Here is a 25,778-nt window from a genome sequence, read left to right as displayed (position 1 = left end):
ACAGTGTTGGGGTTACAATGTGGGGGGGAGGAGAGGAAGTGGGTTGGGGGAGTGGATGGGAATAGAGAAAAACACTTAGAAGGTGACAAAATACAATATTATCAATGTCACCCCATCAAAATTAATCAAAAAAGAAAAAAAAAGAATGTGTCTCATGGCTAATTCAGGCAGTTAGAAGAATAGTATAAGGATGCTAGTTCTGCTTCTCAGGCCACATCCTGCAAAATGGTTCCCCAAACAAATTGGTGATTTGGCTCTTCAGATTTTATCAATTGGATTTTAAAAAAATACATCAGGAATGCCCTGAAATGGAACTAACATTTCATGAGCATAAATTTAAAAAACTTTTAGGTACTGAAGTTGATGTGTCTGTTGTTGCTAAGCTACATTGGCCTCCTTCCTGGCCCATTCATGCATCAGCCACAGAATTACAGGGTATAGGGCAGAGTAAATCCCCTCAACAATGTTCTAGTTTTCTACATTGGGAAGATTAAGAAGGTCATTCTGGATTTTTTAAGCCTTATGTGCTCCCTGGATGGCAAGTTAATTAGTGAGGTAGAGATGTTTTGAAAATATGGGAGTGTTGCTTGTCAGTACTAATGGTTTAGTCAGTACTGAGATGCTTGATCAGGAATTTTTGCCCACCAAGGTACTAGGGAAAGAACAGCGAGGAATTCTCACCCTATACCAGAAGGTGTGGATTAAGATATCAAAATTTAGCATAGGGGACTTGGTAGCTCTTGCTACCTCAATAATGCATTGTGCAGACCCAATTACTTGGAAATCAGATAATCTTGTATGGGTCGACCAATGGACCCTTTCTCAGGAGAAGCTTAGGGCAGCTGCTCAATGGGTACAAGAGCAGCTACAGCTTAGGCACATTGAACCATATAAGAGCCCATGGAATACACTTCCATATTTTGATCTTGTTGCCTCCTGGATTATCAAGGGGGATAGGCAAACCTTACAGCTTCTAGGTTTTGAGCCTAAAAATTATTGTTGTTCCTTTTTTCAAAGGTCCAACAACAATGGCTCTGGGAACCTTCCACTAAATGGCAAATCGCTCTTGCAAATCAATGGAGAAATTTATACTGAAACTGTCAACATAACATAAGCTCAAATTCTAGAATTATATGCCATTATCATGGCTTTTCAGCATTTGCCATATTCCTCCTTTAATCTATATACAGACAGCAAATATTGAATAATGGTGCTTCCACTATAAAGATTGCTGTCTTAGGGACAAATGTTGATGAACTATTTCAGCAGTTCCTCCTTCTTCAAAGACTTGTATGTCAACATAGAGCTCCATGTTTTATAAGACATACTCAAGCTCACTCCATGCTACCTGAAGCTTTAGCACAAAAGAGTGCTCTTTTTTCATTTTTATTTTATTTCTTTTATTTTTCCTGATGCTAGAAATGGGGAGGCAGATGGGGACACTCAAAACTCTCAGTGAGATCTTCTGAGCATGGCCTTCAATATACCAAGAGGCAGAAAAAGCACAATAGAGATCAGGGGAACTACCAGCTTTTAGGATATGCCCTTAAAGGCTCCAACGCCCCAAAGAGTTCTCATAGCAAGCCATCTGAGTCCTGCTTCAATAGTGGAAATGAAGGTCATTGAGTTAAAGCCTGCCAGAGTTACATGCCTCTGCTACAAGGAAACAGGGACACTGGAAGGTAGGATTCACCCTCGCTCCTCTAAGGGAGGGTTCAGTCTCTTCCAATCCTGCTCCAGCCACCTCTGACCTGACCTTGCCCAGAATGCTTGGGTTTGCCACTGCAGGTTGAAGGGGCCCAGGGCTGTCAGCCCTATCTAAGACAATGTGAATGAGCCTAGGGTATTTCTAGGTAAGTTAAACTGATCTCATTTGCTCAAGGGCCACTTAAATATATCTTGCCTGAATTGTCAGGTTTTTTATTCTTCCCTCGAAGATCTCTGTTGTGGGTGTTGATAGTCCTATTTTCTGCTGATTTTTTTAATATATAGTGTTTTCTTTATTCCTCCTACCTCAATGCCCCACTCATATTTCAGGCTGGGACCTACTCCTAATTTAGAGCGCTTTTCCACCTTTTGCCAACTTCTATTATGAATCTACCTTTACCACCCAGCATAGTGTATCCCAAGGTTCTCTTTACCAAGTAATAGTCACAGAGCTCCAGGATAAAGCAACCTGGTCTCATCTCTCCAGGCAGAGGAGGGCAGAAGCTTCATCTCCCCTCATGCTGCAGATGGCTTTTCCAGTCTACCTGAATCATTACCAGCTAGAAGCAGTTGTCATTGGGACCTGGATATGAGCTGCAAATTATAGAATTGTAACAACACTTCCAGTGCCATGAGGAGTTTTCCTGGATGTGGACTTGTCCTGGACTCCTGCTTCTTGAGACAGATTCTAACAGAGTAAACTGGGGTTGGGTTCCATTTTTCAGGGATTTAGCATGGTGTTGGGGCCAACTTGGAATTGGTGAACATGTTAAGGAAACTATTATTTTATGGATTCTGGCTGTATTGGCCAAGAGTTTGCTTAAAGGCTTTAATCACTGTAAAAAAAAATAGAAGCCTGGATAAAGAAGATGTGGCACATATACACCATGGTATACTATTCAGCCATAAGAAATGATGACATTGGATCACTTAAAACAAAATGATGGGATCTTGATAACATTATACGGAATGAAATAGGTAAATCAGAAAAAAACAAGAACTGCAGGATTTCATACATCAGTGGGACATAGAAACGAGACTAAGAGACATGGACAGGAGAGTGGTGGTTACAGGGGTGGGGGGAGGGAAGGAGGGAGAAGCGGAGGGGGGAGGGGAGGGGCACAAAGAAGACTGGATAGAGGGTGATAAAAAACAGTCTGACTTTGGGTGATGGGTATGCAACAGAATTGAATAACAAGATAACCTGGACATGTTTTCCTTGAATATATATACCCTGATTTGTTGATGTCACCCTATTAAAATTAATAAAAATTTATTTATGGATAATATAAAGGGAAAATTTTATATGTTGTTCCACTTATTTTTGCATTCATTGGTTGGTCCTTGTATATTCCTTACTGGGGATTGAATCTGCAGCCTTGGAATTTCTCAATGATGCTGTTACCAATGACTTATCCTGTCAAGGCCGATAAACAAAGTCCTGACAAACAGCATCTTCTGGGTGGCGGCTCCTGAAATACAGGCTCCTGCGCTGGTGAGAAGAGGAGCAAGAATTCTCACTGGTTCCAATCTTCCAAGACAATGGCAGGACATGCCCTGCATTACCTGACCCAGGAGCACTGGTACTGGCTCAGTACCCTAAGCAGGAACTTTGGCTGTGTTGGTGTTGGCTGCGCTTCCCACCAGAGCCAGCCCTATAGCCTTGGCTCCCCCTCCTATCACCTGAGTGCTCTCTGCTGTGGGACCACTGTGACCAGGTATTGGAAGGGCTTGTGACATGATAGTGCCAGTGCTTCTCATGCGGCCTGTGCTTCTTCCTCTGCCCCCTGTCTTCCTGGTTGCCTGTCCCATGCATCTGGTTCCACTTCCTCATGTGCCTGTCCTTGTTGCCATGGTCCCCACTGGCCCAGCCCTGCTCATTGCTAGGTTCGTGGCTGTACTTGTCTTGCTTGGAAAGGGTGTTTTTCCAGGGCATGTTAGGGATGTTCTTGTGCAGCTGGTTGTTTGTTGGGGATGCAGGAGAAGGCAGCAGGGCACCTTTTCTCAGGGGAGGTTTCATGGGAAGCAACCGAGTAACAAAGCTGCTGGTCCCTGCACTGAGTGTCCTCAGCCACTTTCTCCATAAGGCACTCTGTCTCTGAGTGTGGCAGGGTCTCCTTAAGAGTGCTGAGGGGAAGCTGGCCTCAAAGGACATGTGAGGAGATTGCATTCACACACCTATGAGACATGGTCTGCAAGATTCCAGCATGTGCTGCAGAAGGTCGGCATGCGCCACGCCCAACTCATCCTGTGCCTGAGGATCATTTACCTTCTTGCTCATATGGTTTTCTCAGCAGGCACTGGTGCACCTGCCTCTCCTTCCACTGAAGCCCCAGCATATGCTGTTTCTCCTCTACATTCCGCAGGTCTGCCTCATGCAGCCGCTGCTGCTCCTCCAGCTCCTGCAGCTGCAAGGCCTGCAACTTCTGCTTCTGAATTTTTGTGGCCTGAGGGGCAGAGAGCACACCTGAGGGGAGCTTAGGACACTTTCACACTCAGGGTAATGCTGGGTTGTCAGGCACCCCATGGCCTGGTTTCTTGGTTGATGGCCAAGCCAGCACTGCGCTTTTCCAGCCACACTTGGCAGTCATGTATCCCTCAGAGCAAAGTTCACATCACAAGCAAATTACATGGCAAAGCCACGGGGTGAGCATGTTGCTGTCTTCCAGTCCCCAACAAGATCCACACAACAGGGAGATCATGACACAGACAGAGGTTCCACAGCTGCCATAGGATATTGAGGGGCCTAGCCTGAGTCAGTGTCTTCCATATTCATCACAAAACAGGAACTGAGCTGGCACATGTATCAGCATGCCTGCCATCATCCTTCTTGGGCCTTATCAACACTGTAATCAGACAACAGGTTCTGGGGTCACCTCAATGAGCACTGCACAGGACATGCAGCCACCTGAGCAAACACTGTATGTGGCATGTGCTCCTGACCCAGCTCACAGCAGTCCTCAGCTGGGCCCCAGGAGGCATGAGTGGAATCTCAGGCCTGAGAGGTCACCCACATAACATAGGACAAGACCTATCAGATGGCTGCAGAGGAAGGACCTGCTCCGCCAGGCTCTGTGGCACATCCTGGGTTCCCTGGGACCAGGCTCAACCCTCATCTTCTTGTCCTAAGCTGCTACCTTCAAGGGTGCAGGGCAATACCAATGACCTGAGCATGCCTGGCCACCATCTCTGTCAGGAGGAAGCATGGGGACCAGGTGACTGCCTGAGAGCTCTGACACTCCCTTGTGTATCCAGGGGAACATGACTCTCAACCCTGCACCTCAAGGCTACTTGTCAACTCTGGGAGACATGAACCCAGGTGAATCTGACTCAAAGCTCTACCATCTTCCTAGGTCTGTCATTCAAAACAACACAGAGACCCCTAGAAACACCAGAAGATGGGTCACTCCCCAGGAATCCTAATCCTTTGGCCTGTGGTTGTAACCAGGCAAGGCATGGGGCTGTGGCTCAGATGAGTGTGACAGCAGGAGGCATGCCTCCCAGAGGACAACCTGACCAGGGTATCTTGGCACGGTTCAGCAGCTCAGTGATCAGCTGGATGGACTGCAGGTAGCGCTGGGCTAGCAGCAGCTTTCGCTCCTCCTGCATCAGTTTCTCCTGCAGCTTTCTCTGCTCTTTTGCCATTAGCTTCTCCAGCTTCTGCTTCTGGTGAAGCTTGTTGTCCTGCTGCTTCTGCTCCCTTCTGTACAGCTTCTCCTCCCTCTTGTGTTCCCTCTCCATCTCTTCTAGCTTCTACTGTTTCCTGTGCAGACACATGAGGCTGTGAGGGGGACATGGGGCAACAGGCTCACACTGGGCACCGACAACAGTGGTATTTCAAACAGCAGGGAGAGGGGAATCTTGGGAAAGTGTGTGTGTGATTCACCCCATCAACTCTTTATCCCCAAATACATTTCAGTTGAGTCAAGGAACCCAAGAAGCAACAGACATGGCAAGGGTGCCACTACCTCTGTAGGGACAGTTATACTATGTGTGACCCCAAACCTGAAACCCTGCAGAGAAAGAACAACAGATTTGACACTGACAATGTTTCATTCTGAATAAGAAGACCAGCATCAGTTGAGGGCCACACAATAGGAGAGCACAGGTTACAGGCACAGGATTCTGTTCAAAGAGTAACAGCTTTCAAAACACATAAAAAATGTAAGAGTGTCTCCAAGTGTGGACAAATTTCCTGTTCCTGGGACTCTGACTCACCCTGTAGCACATGAAGATCCATGGAGCCAACAAGAGGAATGAAATCTGACAGTCACATTTCCGCATTTATTCTTACTAGTTTAAATCATTGAACTCTGGTATTGCTCATCCAAACTGGGTATAATATAGTAGGGCTGAACTAAGACTAGAATTCTTACAGTATTTATTTTTCCTTAAATAAATGCTGGGGTATAACCACAACAAACTGGATCTGGACTTTAAACTGATGCAATTAATTTGGGTTTTACACACTGGCCAGTGATTAGCCTACTATGCCTCTCACAATGGTCAGCGATGAGCTCAAGGAGAGGGGGGTATTTATAGGCAAAACTTATAAGGTTATAATGTTTTCAGCATGTTTGTACAATATCTTTGTAAAAGTACACATGTACACACTGTTCTAAGATAATAAACTACCTTCCTGCAATATCTGCAGGGCTGATACACAAGGAATGCATTCTGCCTTTACTAGCAAGATTAGATTTGCTGAGGCTCATGAGAATTTTCTACTTTAGCTGTAGCTATAAGCTAATTGGGTCAGGGGTCCTCCCCAGTATGTGCTGGCACGCTGATAGTGTGCCCTTAGTACTACAAGCTTTACGGCTCGAATTCTCTTTTGTATATACTGCATGAGGCAGTTGATAATACACAAACCAATGGTGACCCCCCTACTATAAGCAAAATGAGGGGTCTGGTAAGAGCAGTAAGTAATCTAGTGAGCCAAAGGATGAAGAAAATAAATTTTTATACAAATTTTTTTATGCCTTGCATTTTTTCTTCTCTGTATTAACTTCCTACAACTTGCAAAAACCTTCTGCAATTTACATAAATTTTTAAATTTTTTTGTATTTTTCTGAAACTAGAAACAGGAGAGACAGTCAGACAGATTCCCGCATGCGCCCAACCGGGATCCACCCAGCATGCCCACCAGGGGGCGATGCTCTGCCCCTCTGGGGCGTCACTCTGTTGCAACCAGAGCCACTCTAGCGCCTGGGGCAGAGGCCAAGGAGCCATCCCCAGCACCCAGGCCATCTTTGCTCCAATGAAGCCTGGGCTGTGGTACAGGAAGAGAGAGACAGAGTGAAAGGAGAGGGGGAGGGGTGGAGAAGCAGATGCGTGCTTCTCCTGCGTGCCCTAGCCAGGAATTGAACCCGGGACTTCTGCATGCCAGGCCAACGCTCTACCACTGAGCCAACTGGCCAGGGCTTAATTTTTATAAACTTTTTTATTTACTCAGAAATAACTGGCTTTATAATAACTTAATTTCTCCCTCTTTTGTTCTAAAGTATTTTACACTTTATATCTTTTTTTATCAAAACTATAATTTTCTTTCAGTAAGAAATTTTAATTTAAAAAATTTTAACCTTTAACTTTAGTGACAACTAAGCTGGCAATAATAAATTTTTTTAAAGTATACTTCTTCTTGGAGGTGTCCTCTCTCTATATAGCTAGTATTTATAGGTTAAGTGTAAGTACATATATATTTTTTATACTTTATAGCTTCCCTTCTAATTAAAGGACTTATAGTAGTACATGTATTGACTTTTAAGACAACTTGTTCTGGCTTTCCTTTGACCTTATTTCTCCTCCCTCCCCAAAATCTAATTTAAAGGAGGTCTTTACTGATTTCCTCTAGGCATTAGCCATGTGTGGACCAGTCAACTTCTGGTTTGTGGCTGAAGCAGGGTATGCTGTCCTTCTCAGGGTCAGCTTACAAGGGTTGGCAGGGTCAGTTTCCATTCTCTACAAGGGTGTCGCTGCTGGGACTGCAAGCTTCAGCCAGCTGCAGTGGACCCAGGTGGGTGTGACTTCTACCTTGGCAGTAGTGAGAGTGGTCAGGATCATGGTGTGTGGACTCCTTTACTTGGGAGTCAGTCCTTGGGTGGTGTATTTCTTTAACTAGACTGAGTCTGCAAGCTGGACGGAATGTATTAGGTCTTCTGGCAGTGCTGGAATCACCTCTCAGACAGTATTTTGGAGAGCCTGATGAGTAATCTGTAGACCCTGTAAGACTCATGGGTCCATAAACTTTTTACACAGGGGGCTAGTTCACTGTCCCTCTGACCATTGTAGGGCCACTACATACAGTACTCTAGTACACTGACTACTAATGAAATAGGTGCCCCTTCTGGAAGTGCAGCAGAGGCCAGATAAATGGCATCAGGGGGGCATAGTTTGGGGACACCTGCTGTAAGTACTTAAGGAGGAAATAGTTATTTAATTCAGTTGTTTTATTTCCTCTCTGAGTTATTGTAGGAACAAAGGGAGTTTTCTAAACATTATCTTAAAAGAAGTGAATTCTACCCTGTAGGGTGTATACCTCGCCTTAAGGAGGGCTAAGGGGAGTAAGGTGGGCTTCTTTCTACCAGTTTAAAATAAGTTTAAAGTTTTTTGTAAGACCTGATTTATGTTTTATACATGTTAATTACTTTAGTAAAAGTAATTACTAAATGTTTATTCTAAATGATTATCTGGGAAAGTTCTCCTCTGTTTCTTTTTATACTTTCTATAATTTGCTTAATATTTATTTGGGTACAGACTAAACACTTAGAAATTATGTTTTCTCTTTTAGATTCTATGTCTGACTTTTCTAATTGGTTGTAAAGAAAATACTTTGGCAACCTGGATTCTAGAAAAGTTTACAAAAATTTCCTAAAACCCCACTGGTTCTAGGGCTACCTTATTGGTAGCATCATCAGCTGTTTGCTTGGGTTTTTTTAGTGTTTCTACTGAGTCCTCCTCTCTAGGTGGCCTGGACAGTGGATGATGACCACTACTTCAGTAGAGAAGTCTCCTGCATTCTCTGGGGTGAGGGTTTGAGCCTCATCTTTGCTGGTTCTTAAGCCTTATCCTGATGGCCCCTCTTCAACTGTGCCTGTCTTAGGTTGTTTCTGCCTTTATGAATCTTAACCATCTTTGGCTAACCAGCCATCTTAGGGGCCAGAGTTATTTATGGTCATGAGAATGAGGGAGGAGCAACATCCCTTCCAAAATTTTAGTTATAGCAATCGATGTTTCTAGCTAGTGAAAAACATATAATACATTTCTTTTCTAATTCCTAGGGCTTAATGCTATGTAAAAGCTAAGTTGACTGCCTTAGTATCTTCTGGCTTCTCTAAGTCTAGGGGTGTATAGACTCTGTAAGCTTTCTATAGTATAAGAAATCTGTGGGGGTCTTCTGAGGATCCTGAATAACTTCTGACAGCTTAGATAAACTTACGGTTGTTTTTCTGAGTATCTTCTCTGATCCAGGCTAACAGAAACTGGTGGAAAGTATCTAAAAATTTCTTCACTTGCTTGGGTCGTGGGGTCCCGCTTAGGCTAGGCAATTAGAAATATTTTCTCAAGATGGTCTCAGTTGTTATAAGTGGGGAAGCCTATGTACAGTACAGATTTCTAATAATCCTGTTTAGACTTGAAGCTCCTCTGAAAAAAGGGGGTTCTGAGCTTTCTAATTCTGTAGGCTTCTTGGAAAAAAGATAAAATATTTCCTATTTTCTCCTTTCTTGACTATCAGCTGTAACTCAACTATTGGTCTTATGATACTTTAAATCAGCATCCTGCCCTTTACCTCGGTTGTAACTATGAGGGCTCTAATTTATGACATTTTCATAGAAAATATTAAGTAAAAGCTGAGCAGTTTCATGTCTGTACTTTTTGTATTGTACTTATTTACTTAGTTGATTAACAATTGCAGTATGATAGGGTGGTAAATCAGGTGGAGGTTCAGGATTATGTTTCTAGAGTTCTTTCTTTTTACCTATTATGTTAAGAATTCTTCTATTAAGCTAATCAATAGTAATATTTGTCACTCTGGACTTTGTGACCTAACATTGAACAATTAACAATTACTGAATTATTACATATTCCTTAATATTTAAACTAAAAATTTAACATTACAGGCTATAAAATATCAAATGAAATGGAGAATTAACAAAAGACTGTTGAAATAATATATACATTTCTAACATAAAATGTTTTTTTACAACAACAGATCCTTGGTACAAAAAGGAAGTCTTTGTATTTGACAGACTATACAATTCTATATGCTTTATTATTAGTACAAATTTAGTATGATTCACAATAAGAGATTATAAACTACTATCCCTAATGAACTACTGATTTTCAGAGAAAAATAAGGAATGGTCAAAATGTAGTTACTATTTTGTGGCTTCCCAGCTGGCAAAAGATGCTAATCCTATCTTTTACTATATAGAGCTTTACAATATTAAGTCATTATAAGGGTCGGGGTAGTAAACTAAAAAACACAATTTTATAAACTTATTTTCTTAACAGTGTGGTATTCTAGTTTACTTAAGGTCCTCAATTTCCTCAGGGATATAGTAACTTTATAATTCCCTGAGGACCCTTTTCTTATAATTCTTGACTATTATGGCTAAAGCACTGGGTTTAGAAGGGGCCATATTACCTAAATCTTCTCCTCAGTTCTGGCTCCAGGTAGGAGGCAGGGGGCTGTAGCAAGGTGATGATAGTCTCTAGCTTACTGCGCTGTTATCTTTTGCCTGACCAAGCAGTGGCTCAGCCCTTAAGCTAAAAAAGAGGATTCTTTGTTATATACACTATAAGGGAATCAGTCAGGGTGATTGGGATTCCCGCTGCCCAAGGGTGAAGAGCATGTGACTGAAAATATGAGAGGAGCCTGCCACTTCTCCTGCAGCCAGCTGCAGCCTGGCTTCCTTTTCTTTCTCTACCTCTGCTGCTCTACTGGGCTGCATACTGACCATGCCGCCTGCCTGTGGGTGGATGCTGGTGATAGTATGCTAAACTCTCTATGTTTTCTGTGAGTCTAGCTATCCATGGTTTGGCCAGTCTGCTCTTAAGTTGGCTATTTTAATTTACAGAGAATTCTCAATGTATTTTTTAATATTAAATCTTACCCTTTATTTTCTAAATGGGTAAAATTTCTCTGGGTCAGTAGGTGAATATCTGAATATCTGAAACTAGTTTCTACTCTTTACTTCCTCCAGCACCCTCTTAGCTCTTTAGTTAGTTCCTATAATTTGTGGGCTTGTTGACAAACTTCCTTTAATATAGTTTTTAAAAAAATTTCTTAACATAACCTGGTCTTTCCGTGGCTATGTCAATCCACACAACTATATATGGCATCTGGTCAGAGTGCAGGAGCAGATAGACATTTGCCCTGAGAGCAAAGAGTGTGGGTAAATTGAAAGTGCCCTCCGAGGGCCACCCTACAACAAAGGTGGGCCATTCTAGTTCACAAAGGGTCCACAACATGGCGGAATCATCAGGAGTCCCATAGTCTTGTGCCCTGCGAGAGAAATCAGAAAAGTTATCAAGCAAGCACGGAAGAGGCATTAGGGCAGTAGATTACCCCTGAATCATGGCTCTTTACTCTCAAAGGAATCTTGTGAGGAAGCAATGGGCAAAGCAGAAAAACAAATCAAATATGCACACGAAACAAACAAAACTTCTAAACCGAAGACAAAAGGAGGGAAAGCAGCGCCCTGCATTCACTGACCTACTGGTTGGGGAAAAATCCAGTGTTGTCCCGCCTGCTCCACTACACCCTTTTCTAACCAGAGCTCTGTTTTAAAATATACAAAGAGGAAGCTTTCTTACCAAACAGTTCTGAGACTCCAAATGTTTTGAATCAGCCAAATTCAGTTTCCAAATGGCAACTGCTGGAGGCTGACCAGCTACCAACGTCTCCTGAAGCCCACTCTATGAGGAGGGTCTTACATGGCCTATCTTCCTGGGGAATCCATGTGTTACATCCCAGGAGACAGACCACAGCAAACTCAAAGTGAATTTTATAAGTTTTATTGCAAACCTGTGCAGGGACTGCAGGCAATCCATTCAAGGGAACACTGCAGCCCTGAGCTTCTAAAATGGCTCATTTTTATAGGGTGGCTATCTAGGGTGAGCAATCAAGCAGTGTTTACAAGGGTGGGAGGGGTGCAGTCAGCTGACTTCATTAGTGGCTAAGTCTCTAGGGTAGGGGCTTCCTTGATCTGGGTACATAGAGTTCAGTGTAAAATATTGCTACATTTCATTTTTTATTTGTATTTGTATTTTTCTGAAGCTAGAAATGGGAAGAGACAGTCAGACAGACTCCCACATGCGCCTGACTGGGATCCACCCGGCACAGCCACCAGGGGGCGATGCTCTGCCCCTCCGGGTTGTCACTTTGGCATGACCAGAGCCACTTTAGCACCTTGGGCAAAGGCCAAAAAGCCATCCCCAGCACCCGGGCCATCTTTGTTCCAATGGAGCCTTGGCTGCGGGAGGGGAAGAGGGAGACAGAGAGGAAGGAGAGGGGGAGAGGTTGAGAAGCAGATGGGCACTTCTCCTGTGTGCCCTGGCCAGGAATTGAACCCAGGACTTCTGCACGCCAGGGTGACACTCTACAACTGAGCCAACCGGCCAGGGCCTTATTGCTACATTTCTAATGGTTGTTTATCTTTTGCCTCCTAGCCATGTACTGGATGTACTCAGTTTTCATGGCTAGTGGCTGCACTGCTTGTCTTAAGATGTCACACTGACAGTGTGCAGCCACAGGGAAAATTATGAAAGCAAATTTGAATATGCAAATTTATTTTAGAAAGTCAAGAACATCTCACTGTGCAATGTGTCCCTGATCAAGGGGCCAAGAACACCTCACAAAAATCCTGTAAAATTACTAAATGAATGCTACTTGTTTATGGTGACTTCAAGAAAAATCCACAATACACCTGAACAACTTAGCTGCTAACAACATTTTTGTGGTAAAACCCTTCAAATGAGACTCCAAAGGCAACCAGGATTGACTGAAAGGCAGTAACCAGACTCCAGACCAAAAACACTAGGCCAGTGTGTTCCAAGAGAAAAATGTAATTGTTTTTTTTTCACAGAGACAAAGAGTCAGAGGGAGTAAAAGACAAAGGCAGACAGAAAGGAAGGGAGAGAGACGAGGAGCATCAGTTCTTTGCAGCAGCACCTTAGTTGTTCATTGAGTGCTTTACCATATGTGCCTTGACCAAGGGGCTACAACAGAAAGAGTGACCTCTTGATCAAGCCAGCGAACTTGGGCTCAATCCAGCAACCACTGGGCTCAAACTCTGATGATGAGGTCATGTATTTGAACCCACACCAAGCCAGTGGCCCCACCCTCAAGCCTGTGAGCCAATGCTCATGCCAGATGAGCCCACACTCAAGCTAATGACCTCAGGGTTTTGAACCTGATTTCTCCATGTCCCATTCCATTCTCTATCCACTGTGCCACTACCTGATCAGGCAGGAAAATTTATTTTAAAAGCATCTGGGTGCAGGCAGTTTGAGCCAGCAAAGAGTGTTAGCCCCCAGAGATGGTTTATATGGATTAGTAAAAGGGTCATGGGCTAAGGCACCTGATGCTGCTGCATCTGACTCAGCCGTCCCTTATCAGCATCCAGCTACAAGGGAGGTCTGAACAAAATTACTGAGGAAGCAAGTCTTTCCTCCTTCAGGCCTGCATTTTTCTTAAGATGGTAGCTGTGTAGCCATTTTTTTTCTATCAAGACTACAATCCTAGGGATAGGCTAAATCACATGGTTGTGTTGAAACAACAACCTCATCTGCTCCTTGACTTTAAGATTATTAAATATTTGGCCCTGGCCAGCTGGCTCAATGGTAGAGTGTTGGCCCAATGTGTGGATGTCCTGGGTTCAATTCCTGGACAGGGTACACAGGAAAGATGACAATCTGCTTTTTCTCCTCTCCCTTTCTCTCTCATTTTCTCTCTCTCTTTTTCTTCCCCTTTCACAGCCAGGCTTAGTTGACTCAAGCAAGCTGGCCACAAGCACTGAGGATGGACCCATGACCTCCACCTCAAGCACTAAAAAATTACTCCAGTTGCAATGGAGCAATGGTCCCAGATGGGCAGATCATCAAACCCTGGTGAGCTTGCTGTACGGATCCCAATCAGGGTGCATGTGAGAAACTGTCTCTCTGCCTCCCCTCCTCTCACAAAAAGAAAAAAGAAATTTAAAAAAAGATTATTAAATAACTGAGGAGTGAGTGACAACAGCAGAGATGTTCCAAGAATGAATGATGAGAGAAACACACATGAGGAAAAAACAAGAAGGAGCCATGCAGAGCACCAAGGGTGGCATACCACATTTCCTACCACACTCAGGGTCCAGGCCTCATAGGTTTCAATATCATCACAGACTCATGTAGCATGCAACTGGCCATCACACTAAACCCAACTAACTGAAGCCCACACTTGTCCTGTCCAATGTCATAACAGCTGCAGCTGTGCTCTGTTCCTCATTAAATCTGAACCAAGAACTACTCACACAGGCACACTCAACCGTGTCGGGGCAGACACAGAGCACCTGCAGAGGTGTCTGTCCTGTAACTCCAGCCAAGACAGGGTGAATGCCATCCTCGCATGACCACAGCCCCGAGCCTGAGCCCTGCACCTACCCCAGCTGGCACCTTGAAACAGCGGACCCAATCTGGCCATTGCAGGCACAGCACTATACCACTCCACTGCCAAGAAACCTCTGTCCTCACCCCTGCTCACTAGACAGTGCGCATCTGTCCTCATAGGACACAACACATCCCACTTTCTCACCTGCTCTATCCCCTGTGAAGGTCAAGGAAATGGCTCCTTAAATCGCACCCACACCTGATTTTTTAAGCAGTGGGGTAACGGGAGACAAGAGCAGTCTGTGGGTCACAGATGACACTTGGGAACAAGCCCACTACAGACAGGCCCTGGGCTGCTCTACACAGTGCAGGATGAGTCCCCTGCAATAAGCTTCCTGCCACAGCTTTCCTGATTGTGCCCAAGAGAGGGGACATTCTATTCTGTGTACAATCCATCCCCTACTGTTTTGATGCTGCACCAAGTATGGCCGCCCATCCACAGGAAAGACCCATGCTCCTCAGCTGTCCTGCTTTGTCCAGCACTACCCTGGCTCCATGACTCAGATGGATGGCCAATTAGGCCTCTCTCGTTTTGACCATGCCCTCATTCTCACGTTCACTGGCTGCCTGTCCCATTCTCAGGACCATGGCATGGGACTTACTCAAGAACAACACCATGGTTGGGACTCACAAGCCTAAACCAGGGCTCTGAGGCAAAGGTGGAAACAGCCCAGTGTAGACACATATTCAGAGCTGCATATCTGACCCAGGGGAAACAAGGACCAACACTGGACAACAGTCAGCTACAGAAACAGGAACAACAAGACTGATTGACTGGTCAGGAATCAATTTAAACAAACCCACATGCCTGCGATACAACAGAGAACAAGCTGGTAAACACGCATAAAAATTGTGAAAACTGCACAAGTACAATGGCAGTGATGGAATGTGAAGAAGTTCTCCTTGTCTCCCAAAATTGAGGAAATTTTGCCTGGTATGTTCTTTTTGTAAGAAGAGAAAAATAAACAATAAAGGAGTGGAAGTTGTTACTTGAGTTTTCTCATGATGTCTAAATTGCAGGGAAGGACAAAGGCAGTTACTTTATAGCCCTCTCAAATGGACATGGTTTTTATTAAAATCTAATAACTCCTCCTGGTCTCTACCTTGTTCTGTTAAAGTAGCTTCAACCAAATGCAAACTGCACACTAGCCAGTATGTTCACTGGTCTCAACAGGAATTATGGAGCAGGCTCCCAAGCACAGGTGCAGTCCTGAGACCCACCCAGGACATGCTACAAGTGAAACTGAATTTGGGGCAGGATCAGGGACACTGAATTTTGTGCCAAGACCCCAAAAACCACAGCATGTAGGCTCATGCTCTCAGATGTATGTACTTGCATTTACATGGATGCACACACACACACAAGGATGAACACACATGCACACATTTGTTCCAAGTCCCAGTAGCCAAATCATGTGAGTACACACACTGAAATGCATTTCCATTGACACACAGTGTACACAGACATAGACAAGGATATACCTGTGTGCACATACTTTGTGCCAAACTTTGGTAGCCATTGCATGAGAGTCCATGCACACACATGTATACAGATGCACAGACATATATAAAGATGCACACACATGTATGCACATGAGTAAGGCATTAGCTCCATAGGCCCTGCAAGAACATACTACTTACAACTCTTTGGCCCTCTGCTGCTCCTTGAACTCTTTCTCTTGCCGTTTTTGGTCCTCACACAGTTGCTCCAGCTCATTGAGTTTCTGTCTCTCCAGCTGCTGCTTTTTGATGGAGGCATCACTAAGGTGTTTGATTGAATCAAAAGATACCTTCAGAAGAAAACACAGCACCAAGTAGAGACCAACAGCACAGTACTCTAGCTAAAAGCAACACAGCAAGGTAGGCGTGCCCACATTGGGAATCAAAATGTGTGATGAGAGCTACTGGCTTCTCTCCATGTGGGAGTGGGCCAAATCCAGGATGTGGCCAGAATAACAGTTTCTGGCTTCAGACTGACCCACCCTGAGCCTGGACCAATGAAGCTCCAGTTCAGCAAGGGAGGGCAAACTTGACCTGAGACATCTACTTGCCTTTGCCACTTACTAAAAAGAAGAGATATTCACTCATATGTTTTAAATAAAGTTCCCCAATTCATGTCATAGAGGTTGCAAGGTTAGATTGGTGATTTTCTACCTCTACTTCCTTTTTGTTTCAGTAAAGATTAACAGAGAGGAAGATGGCTATGTAAAGAACAGCAGAAGCTGACCTTACTGGAAAGTGTGCCTGGGTTCAATGACTGGCCCTCTTCCTGGTAAACCCTTGGAGCCTGTTTCTCCATTGTCAAGTGGAGAACAGAAACACATTCCGAACACAGTTCTGGCATAATGTGGACACTTAATAAATTGTAATTTGCTACTTTATGATTAAATGATACAATACTATAAGAACAGGCTATTATAGTTAAAATTATAGCATCAAAATAATATTATTTTTATATATGCTTTACATTATACAAGTAAATGTATGAAGTATGAAAATATAAGACATTTAAGATACTAGGTAGTGCATATTTATATTATGATGAATTTATATATAATCATGTAAGAATATAATGTAACCTCAAGTTATTTTTCTCACCCAGACAATCAAGACACATAATAAAGTTATTAAATTTTAAATAAATGCTTGGTTAGATAAATGATATATATTAAATGGTATAGCCATGCCATCTACCATGTATGATAAATCAGTACACATAAAATAAATGTACAACACATGATTAGGTAGTACATAATTGACTCACATAGCTACATTACCTTAGATTTACACACCAGGACCCATTCCTGTGTGTTTTAAGGCCGACGGCCTCTCACTGCAGCCAACAGTTAAGGCTCTGTCTGGAACAGCAAGATGCAGTAGAAAGGAGGTGAGGCAAATTTACGCATGTGCAGTGGAGATAAGGGGCAGGGTCTGGGACTGAATCCTGGGGGCGAGGAAAGGTCAGAAGTGTCTCAACCCTGGAGCAGCCAGGCAGCCATTTCTGCATCGGGAAGCACAGGAAGTAGATACACGTCATAGGGCGTGGCCAGGGAGGCGGAGAGGGATGTTGGTGTCTCCTACCAGCAGTTGTGGGCCGCCTGAGTAGAGACTGCATCTCTGAGGGTATTCAAGTTCCTGAGGGTCAGGGCGTCAGAGGACGGGGACGCAGGTAGGATCTTTCGTGGATGAGTGTCTCCCACAGCACTGTTCTGAGTGGTGCTGGGGTCTGCTGCTCTTCTGAATTCGGGACTTGAGTGGTCCTAGCAGCTGTGGTGTGGAGACAGGCTGGGCGGGATGCTGAGAGGACGTCCGGGGTGATTGTTGTGAGTCAGCGGCATCCACAGAGGATCAAGGGTTTTGGGGTTCTGGTGAAATCCGAAGTTTGGAGGTTATGGTGTTCAGGCATCTTTAGCTCATCTGGGATCTGTGGGAAGAAAGGTGGGCCTGGGTTACTAGAGTTTGGGAGCCAGGTTATGTGCAGAATGAGGGGTATTGTCGGGCCTGAATTATTGTGTTTTGGGCTCTTGTGGGCGAGTCAAAGGTCTGATAGAGGCTAGGGGTCTGTGGGTGCAGGATCTGCCAGGGGTGGGGATATTGGGCAGTGGGAGAGTCTGGATCAGGGCATGGAGAATATGTCAGGGAAGGTAGAGGTCAGGGACCTGGTGGTTCTGGAAGTTCAGGAGATAATGTGGGCCAGGTACATGGGTTGGGGTCTGTAAAGGCTGCTTAGTACAAGCAGTGAACTGGATAGCCTGGGTGGTGGCTGCCTGGGTCTGAGGGTTCACATGGAGACCAAGTCACACTTCTTGGAGGGAGCCTCTGCCCCAATTTTTAATAGGATAGTTTGTGTTTGATGCTAATCTCTGTGAGTTTTTTAAATATATTTTGGACATTTTCTTCTTATTGGAGCTATTGTTTCCAAGTATCATCTCCCATTTTTGGCTGCTTAATTTTCTTGTTGTCTATTTTCTTTTCTTTGCAGAATCTTATTGTTTTGATATTGTCACATTCATTTATTTTAACCTTTAATTTTATCTTTTTGAGGTAACATTTTAAATGTTTATCTACATTTGGAGCCCATTAGCTCAGTAACTATATTTTCTTCAATGGATTTATTCATTTTCAGTTTATATTAAGTCTTTGATGTATTTTGAACAAAATCCTTCTACATTGTGGCAAACTTGTTATATTTCATTTTTGGCATGTGGTTTTCCAATTCTCCCAGAACCAGTTACTGAAGAGGCTTTCATTTCTCCATTGGGTGTTTTTGGCTCCTTTATCAAAGATGATTTGTTCATTTGTACACATTCTTATTTCTGTACTCTCTATTCTATTCTACTGGTCTGTATGTTCACTGTTCTTCCAATACCATGTGTAATCAATTACTGTGGTTCTATAGATTAATTTGAAGTCAGGTACTGTGATACTTAAGGCTTTGATTTTTCCCTCAGCATCACTTGTGTTATCAAGGTGTAATGGAGTTATGAAAAGCTGGTGGGGTTTTTTTTATATTTCTTTAAAATATAACATTGAAATAGTAATGCAGTTTGCATTGAGTTTATATATTGCTTTGTGTAATAAAACCATTTTATCTCTGTTCATTCTTTTAATTCTTAAACATAGAATGCTTTCTATTTCATTGAGTCTTTTTCATTATATTTTAATATTCCTCTGTAGTTATCTTGGTGTAGGTCCTTCATAATTTTTGTTAACTTCATTTCAAGGCATTTTTCTTTGCTTCAATTATAAAATACATTCCTCTGTGTATGTAAGATTGTGTGTGTGTGTGTGTGTGTGTGTGTGTGTGTGTATGCATTCATTTTCCAAAGACTATTCATTGGCCTAAGAAAAATAATAGACTTTTTTATATTGAATTTGTCTCATGAATTTCCTATATTGGTATATTTTTTCCAATAGTTTTTCAGAGGAGCCTTTTGCGTTTTCTATATACAAGATGATAGTCTCTGCATAAATTAATAATTTTCTGCTCTTTTTTTTTTAAATAAGTATTTAATTTATTCATTGTTTTGGAATTTTTTTGACTGAGACTTTCAGTATTATATTGAAAAATGAATGAAGTGGCAGTCATGTCTTCATGATTTTTGAGAAAACTTAATTTTTTCACCATTTTGTATAAAACTGGCTGATACTGTTTCTTCAATGGCATTTATGTTCAGGTATTTTCTTCTGTTCTTAATTTTTTTAGTGGTTTAAGCTTTAGTGCATGTTGTATCTCATTGATTACCTTCTCTTCTTCTATAACAGAATCATATGATTTTTTTTTAAGCTTTGTAAATGTGATGTATTACATTGATCAATTTTTATAGGTTGAACCATTCTTTAGCTCCTGAAATAAAATTCACTTGATGATCAAAATATAATATTTTTAAATGTGTTGTTGCATTTAGTTTCCTAGCATTTTTTTTCAAGTTCAGTGGTTCTGTGTTTGTTAGAGGTATTATTTTAGTTGAGTTTTGGTATCAGGGTGATTTAGGCCTCATTATATGTGGTAAGAAGTATTAATTCATTCTCTTCTTATATTTTGGAAGACTTTGAGAAGGATTCTTGCCAAATCCTCTTTGAATGTTTGGAAGAATTCACTAGTATGTTCATCTGATCTGGGACTTTAGTTCTTTGGATATATTATTATTGTTTTGATTTCTTCCTCACTCTTGGATCTATTTAGGTTTTTTACTAAGTGAATCAGTCTAGGTCAGTGGTTGGCAAACTGCAGCTCATGAGCCACATGTGGCTCTTTGGCCCCTTGACTGTGACTCTTCCACAACATACTATGTGCAGGCATGCAGGTACATGTGGAGGTGTTGGTCAGTTGGGCAACAGGAGATGCAGGGCAAGCAGGCCACAGAATACACAGTGTGGGGGAGGCATGCATGATTTATGCACAAGTTGAGTAAGCTATTCGGTCAGCAGTTTCATTGTGCTGTGGTTAGTGCTAGTCATGTCTGCAAATTGCACGCAGTTGACATAGGTACCTACTTGAAGCATAAAGTTACCTGTATTTTTCCAACCAGCTTCTTCAAGTCCTAGAGGTATTTTTTGTCATCAATTTATGAATTGTAATTATTTTGTGTTGGTGGCCTTATTATTATAAAATGAAACATTTTTCAGGTGTCCTGTCTGACATGGCTACAAAGAAGAAGCAAATAGAAGTGAAAGATGAAAACCATGAATTTAAAGTTGAATGGACCAAGACTTTTGTGTTTATTCAAAACTTAAATGGCCTTCCAGAATGTCTTATTTGTCAGGAAAAATTGGTGCATAAGAAGAAATCAAATTTGGAGAGACACTTTAAAACTAAACATGTCATTTAGTATTAAATATCCTGTTTGTGATGCAGAAATGAACGCAGTTGAGAAACTTCAGAAGTGTCAGGAAAAATCAAGTTCTGTATTTACTTACTGGATGTAGTCTTCCAACAATGTTAATATTGCAAGTTTTGTGGTTGGTCAAGAGATTGCTAAGAGAGGAAAACCATATACTAACAGCAAATACATAAAAAGTTGTCTTATAAATGCATCTGAAGAGCTATGTTGGGATTTTAAGAACAAAGCAGATATTCTGAAAAAATTTAGAGTTACCATTGTCTGCTAAAACAGTGAAAGTTAGAACAGTCAAAATGTCCTCAAATATAACCAACCAGCAAGTCAAAGATCTTAAATTGGTTTCAGCTTTATCAATAGGAGGTGATGTGTCTTGTGACATAAATGATACAGCACAAGTTTTACTTTGTGTATGAGTTATTTTATTTACAGATCCTAAAGAAAAACTTTTAGGATTATTGCTACTCAAAGGTCAAACACGTGGAGAGGATATAGCAAATGCTGTAACTGAGTGCTTGGAAAAACATCATATTCCACTCGATTAAATTGTCTCAATTTAAACAGGTGGAGCAAAACGTATGACGAGTGTAAGAAACCTATTTGTTGCTATTTTTAAAGAAAAAAATTAATCACAAGATACCTATTTACCATTGCATCATTCATCAAGAATTGCTTTGTGCACAGACATTTCCAGAAGAAATTTACAAAGCAATGGAATTGGTGATTAAGATTATCATCTCCATTATAGCCAAATCTCTTATCACAAATTTAAAGAATTTTTAGTTGAAATGGAGAGTATGCAGATCATCTGCTGCATACAAAGTACGTTGGTTATCAAGAGAAAATGTTTTGAAGTGTTTCACTTCCTTATTAACAGAAATTAAAGCATTTCTTTTTAAGAAGGTGTTTATTATTTAGAACAAATGAACAATTAGTGGATTCAAAAATTTTATTTCATGGGAGACATGTATCATCTAAATCAGCTTAATCCTAAACTACAGGAGAAAGGAAACACAATTTTTTTGATGTTAGAAGTTACTTCATTTGAAAACAAATTATCTTTTTGCTCAAGATTTTGAAAGTAAAACTTTAATTCACTTTCCAAGTCCATTAAAACATCACCAGTAATTCTGATATTAACATTTGCTATTTCAAAACAACAATTTTAAATATGAGGAAAGTTTTTTTCAACAATTTTCAGGAATTCAGAAACAGCAAAGTGATGTTATTCTTTGTTAAAAAAACTTTTAATGCTACTGTATCAATTAAATTTTTCTCTTTTTAATATTGACATTGGCAACTTTAAAATGCAATTGCTAAATTTATAAAACAAAGATTTGTGGAGCTTGAAATTTGAATGTCTTTGTGCTGATATAGAAATATTGGAAAAAAGCAAATGTGAACTTATTTCATAGCCCAAGTAGTCTGCTTTGAAAGAACCAGAGAAGAAAGATATGTTGTCATGATTTAGTTTTATGGATACCTTACAATTTAATTTTATCAATAAATAATATCATTATTAAATATAATATCAAGTTTTATTCAACATACCTATAATTTAACTAAGACTTAAAACTATAAGTAAAGTTTATTAAGTTAATTTTAGGGAGCATTGTGGAGTGAAAGAAGATGTAGTGTCTGTCGAAGACTGAGAAAGGTATGTTGAGATGGTTTGGACATATAGAGAGGATGAATGAAAGGAGATAGACAAAACAAGTATACAAGATGAGTGTGGATGGGAGAGTTGGAAGTGGTAGACCTCAACAAACGTACCTCAATCAGATTGAGGTGAGGATGTTTTTAGCAAAGGCCAGTTTAGGAATACCCTAGTTTAGTTAATAACAATGTACCTACCTATAGAGTTTAAGTTTAAAAAATTTGGCTTTCAAAAGAAATTTCAGTCATTGTACTGTTGATATTTGAATCTGTTGACTAATGACTTTGCCAACAACTGGTCTAGGTAGATTTTATAGTTCTAAAATTTGATACATCCTTTATTAAATTTATGGCATCTAAACTTTCATAATATGCTACTTTGATCCTTTGTAAAACTATGGTGTTTGTGTTAATATTTCTCTGTTCATTTTGAATTTGTTTTGTAGAAGTCATTTGTCTCTTTTTCTTAGTGTCTCTAGCCAGTCACTTGTAGATTTCATCAATTTTTTCAAAAAACCAGCTATTTTTTGTATTAATTTTTTCTACAATTTTCTGTCTTATTTATGTTGGTTCTAAATTTTACCTTTTTTTGCTGATTTTGGATTGATTTGTTTTTTTCTCATTGTAGCTTTTTAATATGTGATGTTAATGTTTTTACTTGGTATCTTCTCTGTTTCTTCATATAAGACTATAATGATATAACACACCCTCATAGTTTTGCTTTTGCTGTATCCAAGGTATTTTGACATGTCAATTTTATTATTTTTATATGCTTGTATATATCCTTTGATCCAAAGCACCTGGGGCCAACTCATTGAAGTCAAGGCATGGCTGGGGGGGGGGCAAAGAAAGTGAGAGCAAAGGAGAAAATATGGTATAGAGAATCAAATGGACACTGGGCATCAAATCCACTCTGGGCATTGACACAAGGACATCCATGCACTGAAGCACCTCTCTTCAACTGAGACAACAGCTATGTCCTTATTTCTGTTTTTAAATTTTTTAATCAAGTTGGTAAAGTATTTCTTTTGTTCTTTATTTTTCATAGTTCAATATATCTATTGTTGTTTTATCACCTATCACTGAGCATTTTCAGAATTTTACATTTCAATTCTCTGTCATTTCACTCCATCGTTTTCATGTGTCTGAATTTTTGGTGGGGGATTATGAATTTTCATTTTAACTACATCTTGGTGTTGTTGTTTATTTGTGGTATTCCATTTTTTTCTTTTTCATGGCATTTGAGACCGATATTGTAAGAGTCTTTAAAAAGTAATTAACAGCCCTGGCCAGTTGGCTCAGTTGTAGAGCATCGGCCTGGCATGCAGGGGACCCAGGTTTGATTCCCGGCCAGGGCATATAGGAGAGGCACCCATTTGCTTCTCCACCCCCACCCCCTCTTTCCTCTCTGTCTCTCTCTTCCCCTCCTGCAGCCAAGGCTCCATTGGAGCAAAGATGGCCCGGGCGCTGGGGATGGCTCCTTGGCCTCTGCCTCAGGCGCTAGAGTGGCTCTGGTCATGACAGAGCGATGCCCCGGAGGGACAGGGCATCACCCCCTGGTGGACACAGCATCGCCCCTGGTGGGCGTGCCAGGTGGATCCTGGTCGGGCGCATGCGGGAGTCTGTCTGACTGTCTCTCCCCATTTCCAGCTTCAGAAAAATACAAAAAATAAGTAATTAATAAATTTAAATACAAAATTAAGTACACAAAAATATGTAAAAAATTTTTATAATTATGAGAAGTCAAGCCACAGAAAATATCAAAAGGAATCTAAAAATCAACTAAATGAACACCACAAAAATTAAGAATGAAAGAATTAATTTAAAGGATGAAATTCTGAAAAGAAGGTAAGGAAAAAGAATCAGAAAAAATAAAGAAGGGAAAGTACAAATAAAAGGTAAATTAATTTCAGTTTTGATAGATATCTTCACATTGTTATCACTGTATTACAAGTTGTAGCTCTGTGAATTCTCTTGGCTGTCCTCTCAATGATGTTAGGGAAGCCATTGTAACTTTGGTGGATGGGTTTTCTTGTGATATTTTTACAGCTTTTGTAGCTTCAAGTAAGTGTTTGAATGTAGAAGGAAAGAAGTCATTTTTTATTTTTTTTTATTAATTTTAATATATTGTGTTAACATGGATTCAAGGGTGTCACTCAACATAACACGCTCACCCCACCCCTTTGTCCCCCATGTTCTTTTGTTCCCCAATTTTAACTACCCCCCTTTCCCTTTGGAATTTGCTGTCCTGGTATCTGTACATAGGGAATATATATATATTTATATATATAATTTTACTAATCACTTCACCTTCTCTGATTCCATCTTTTTCTAATCCTTTCCTCTCATGGCTGTCCCAGGGCTCCTTTTGACCCTGCCTTTGCCTCTACTCAGTTCTTCAGTTCACTATGTTTATTAGATTCCACATAAAAGTGAGATTATATGATACTTGTCTTTCTTTGCCATACTTAATTTACTTAGCAAAATAATCCCCAAGTCCTTCCCTGTGATCCCAAAAGGTAAAATTTTCTACTTTTTTTGGCCATTTAGTATTCCATTGTGTATATGTACCATGTATTTTAAATCCACTGAACCACTGAGGAGCACTTGGGCTGTTGCCAGATCTTGGCTATTGTAAACAAGGCTGCAATAAACATGAAAATACATATCTTCTTTTGAATTCGTGTGTGATATTCTTAGGATTTATTCCCGAAATTGGGATAGCTGAGTCAAAAGACAGTTCTATTTTTAATTTTTGGAGCAAACTTTATAATGTTTTTAACAGTGGCTTCAAAAGTCTGCATTCCCACAATCAATACAGAAAAGATCACTTTTGTAGACACCATTAACAGCACTTACTCTGTTTTGATTTGTTAATGAGCCCCATTCTGAAAGGTGTGAGGTGGTATTTTATTGTAATTTTAATTTGCATTTTTTGATGATTAATGATGTTGAACATTTTTTCATATGCCTATTAGCCATCCCTATGTCCTCTTTGCAGAACTGTCTATTCAGTTCCTTTACCCATTTTTAATTGGATTTTTTTACCTTGCTGGTGTTGAGTTTAGAAGTTCTTTATAAATATTGGTTATTTACCTCTTATCAGACATATTGGTGAGTATGCTCTTGCATTGTGTGGGTGGACTTTTTATTTTGATCATGGTGTCTTTTGCTGTGCATACACTTTTTAGTTTGTTATAGCCCTATTTTTTCACCTCATCCTTATTTCAGTTCACTTGCTCATAAAGATAAATCAAGAAATATTGCTGAGAGATATTGGAAAGTTTACTGCCCATGTTTTCCTCCAAGATATTAATGGTTTCATAACTTACACTTAAGTATTTTATTCATTTTGAGTTTATTTTTGTGAATGATGAAAGTTTGTGGTCCAGTTTCATTTTCTTTTTGCATGTACCTGTCCAA

The 25,778-nt window shown here is 40.9% G+C and overlaps 1 pseudogene; it reads right to left on the bottom strand.

Moving 5' to 3' along the window:
* Window positions 1–3,298: 3,298 nt before the first annotated feature.
* Window positions 3,299–25,778, bottom strand: part of LOC136386887 (A-kinase anchor protein 17A-like) — a 32,993-nt pseudogene continuing 10,513 nt past the window's right edge.

This window comes from Saccopteryx leptura, unplaced genomic scaffold (assembly GCF_036850995.1).
Source record: "Saccopteryx leptura isolate mSacLep1 unplaced genomic scaffold, mSacLep1_pri_phased_curated manual_scaffold_18, whole genome shotgun sequence".
Taxonomy (NCBI): Eukaryota; Metazoa; Chordata; class Mammalia; order Chiroptera; family Emballonuridae; genus Saccopteryx; species Saccopteryx leptura.
The sequence above is the reverse complement of the archived record's forward strand: the minus strand, read 5'-3'. Positions and strand labels throughout refer to the sequence as shown.